The sequence below is a fragment of the Lynx canadensis genome, chromosome A2 (genome assembly GCF_007474595.2).
Source record: "Lynx canadensis isolate LIC74 chromosome A2, mLynCan4.pri.v2, whole genome shotgun sequence".
NCBI classification, from domain to species: Eukaryota; Metazoa; Chordata; class Mammalia; order Carnivora; family Felidae; genus Lynx; species Lynx canadensis.
In genome coordinates, this window is record NC_044304.2 from 11,062,327 (window position 1) to 11,065,738 (window position 3,412).

Genomic DNA, 3,412 nt, shown 5'->3' on the forward strand with positions numbered 1-3,412 from the left:
CTCTGAGCCGACAGCACAGAGCCCGACGCGGGGCTCGAACCCACCAACCAACCAGGAGTTGTTCATGACCTGAGCCCAGGTCAGACGCTTAACTGACTGAGCCACCCAGGTGCCCCTACGCTTTCTAACAATTGGAGTGGCCCCTCCAAAACCCAAAACCCCAGGATAATCGTGATTTTAAGAAATCAAATTCCCATAGAGAGGTTCCTAGGATATACTGGGCTAGTACTCGTCTAAACTGGCCAGCCATCAAACACAAGGGAAGTCTGAGAAACTATCACAGCAAAGAGTAGCCTAATATAATGGGAGATCCCACAGGGGGTCCCAGAACAGAAAAAGGACATTAGGGAAAAAACTGAGGTGATCTCAACCGAGTGTGGACTTTAGTAATGATGTGTCAGTATTGGCTGCTTAATTGAAACAAACGTATTGTACTAATGGAAGAGAGGGGAAGTTGTTGGGGGGAGTATGGCAACTCCCTGTAACATCTCTTCAGTTTTTCTGTAGATGTAAAACTATTCTAAGAAATTGTGTCTGTTGATGAAAAAGATCATGGGAGACTCTGCAAGCTTTCATCCATGTAGATGATACGTATCGATCTTTATTGAATTCGAAGTCAAGCCGGAGAAAGCTTTGGGGCACCTGGGTGGCTCAGTGGGTTAAGCGTCCGACTTTGGCTCAGGTCATGATCTCCCGGTCCGTGAGTTCAAGCCCCGTTTCAGGCTCTGTGTTGACAGCTCAGAGCCTGGAGCCTGCTTCAGATTCTCTCTCTCTCTCTCTCTCTCTCTCTCTCTCTCTCTCTCTCTCTCCCCCCCCTCTCAAAAATAAGTAAACATTAAAAATTAAAAAAAAAAAAAAGAAAGTGGGATTCTCATACAGTTCTCATACATACATCCTCATACAATGTGAGGATTCCATATTGGTGAGCTCACTCACCCAAACTTATGTGTAACCCCCAAATCAATACGTGTGGCACTTTTGCGGCCCTTGGCAAACGTAGAGCGATGCAAAGGTTGGGCTGGCTGGGGTGCGTGTTCCCCGCTGATGCTGAACAAGGCTATGCTCTGCCTACTCATTTGAGACGTTCCGCTGTAAAAGACATCCCTCTCACGGTCCAGTTAGTGCCATGTTTTTCACTTTGGGTGCTTTTTGTTGATTTGACTGTTTAAAATGGCCTCTGGCATGAGGCTGGGCGCCGTCCAAGGTCGGTTAGCAAGAGAAGTCTGTGTTGTGCCTCAGTGAGAAAATACGTGTGCTCGATGAGTTTTACTCAGACAGGAGTTGCAGGGCTGTTGGTTGTGAATTCAATGTTAATGAATCAACAATTTATATTGCATAAGGTGTCTTTTTTTTTTAAGTTTATTTATTTTTGAGAGAGAGAGAGAGAGCATGAGACAGTGCGGTAGAGAGGGAGACACAGAGAATCCCAAGCAGGCTCCACGCTGTCAGCACAGAGGCCAACACGGGGCTCCAACTCACAAACCTTGAGATCACGACCTGAGCCAAAACCGAGAGTTCAGAACCTTAACCGGCTGAGCCACCCAGGTGCCCCCATAAGGTGTCTTTAAACAGAAACACACATGGGGCGCCTGGGTGGCGCAGTCGGTTAAGCGTCCGACTTCAGCCAGGTCACGATCTCGCGGTCCGTGAGTTCGAGCCCCGCGTCGGGCTCTGGGCTGATGGCTCAGAGCCTGGAGCCTGCTTCCGATTCTGTGTCTCCCTCTCTCTCTCTGCCCCTCCCCCGTTCATGCTCTGTCTCTCTCTGTCCCAAAAATAAATAAACGTTGAAAAAAAAAATTTAAAAAAAAAAAAAATAAATAAATAAACAGAAACACACATAAAACAGAGTGAAGTATTGATTGGTTGATGATTGGTTGTAAAAAATGTTGTAACCAGCGGCTCCGGTCAAGATCTCAAGGTTCGTGAGTTCAAGCCCTGTGCTGGCAGCTCGGAGCCTGGAACCTGCTTCAGATTCTGTGTCTCCCTCTCTCTCTCTCTCTCTGTCCCTCCCCCACTTTGTGCTCTCTCTCTCTCTGTCTCAAAAAGAAATAAAAATATTTTTTTAAATAATGATAATAATAAATAAAAAATAAAGAAATGAGCTCTCGAGGCATGCAAAGGCACAGAGGAAACTTAAAAGCGTATTACTGAGAGAAGCCCATCTGAATAGGCTACATGTTGTGTGATCCCAACTATATGATGTGCTGGGAAAAGGCAAAACCAGAGAGCCAGGGAAAGGATCTGTGTTTGGCAGGGGTTGGGGAAGGGGAGGGAAGAGTAAGGGGAGCACAGAGGAGCGAAATTACTCCGTCTGAGACTGTAAGGATGGGTACATGTCATTCTACATTTGTCCAAACCCACAGAATGCACAACACCAAGGGTGATCCTTAATGCGAACTGTGGACTCTGGGTGAGGACGCTGTGTCTGTGCAGGCCCATCAGTTGTAGCGAGTGATCCGCTCTGGTCGGGACGTTGATGGTGGTCAAGGCTGCGCCTGGGGGGTGCGGGGCAGGGGCATCTGAGAAACCACTGTACCTTCTGCTCTACGTGGCTGTGAATCTAAAACGGTTCTTTAAGACAAAAGTCTTTAAAAAAAAAAAAAAAAACACTCCATTAAAATCAAGAAAAAACTGAACTCTAGAGTTGAGGCCGAATGAAACACACAATTTTTATTGCTTCATCGAGGACACACTACAGGAAAACTGGCTTTTGGTGTTTGAGCCGTGAGTGTGGTGGTGAAGAATATGAGGTCTCTGCACAGCGTGGGGTCGCGAGCTTGATTCCCGCAAAGGTGCTAGCGGCTGTTTTACTCACCATTGCTTTCGAACCGAACCGTGAGAGCACAGGCTAGGCCAACACAGGGCTGGGGGGAGTGGGGAGTGGCCGCTGATGGGCGCTGATGTCCTTTGGGGGGATGAAAATGTCCTGGAACTGGATAGGATAAAGATAATGGCCGCACGACATTGTGAATGTGCAAAGGGCCACTCAATCGTACTCTTTGAAATGCTGAATTGTATGTTGCATGAATTTTTGTTTAATTTGTTTAATGTTTTTATTTATTTTTGAGACAGAGAGAAACACAGCATGAGCAGGGGAGGGGCAGAGAGAGAGGGAGACACAGAATCCGAAGCAGGCTCCAGGCTCTGAGCTGTCAGCACAGAGCCCGACACGGGGCTTGAACTCATAGACCGTGAGATCATGACCTGAGCCGAAGTCAGATACTTAAACGACTGAACCACCCAGGCGCCCCCTATGTTGTACGAAGTTTATGCTGTTCCACCTCAATAGAAAGAATAGTGGTACCAAAACCCCAGTATTTAAGATAAATAACATTTCAACACAACATTTTTAAAAACCCAAGTGAATGCAAAATGCACCATGAACGAAATAGCAACTTTCCAAATAGAGACA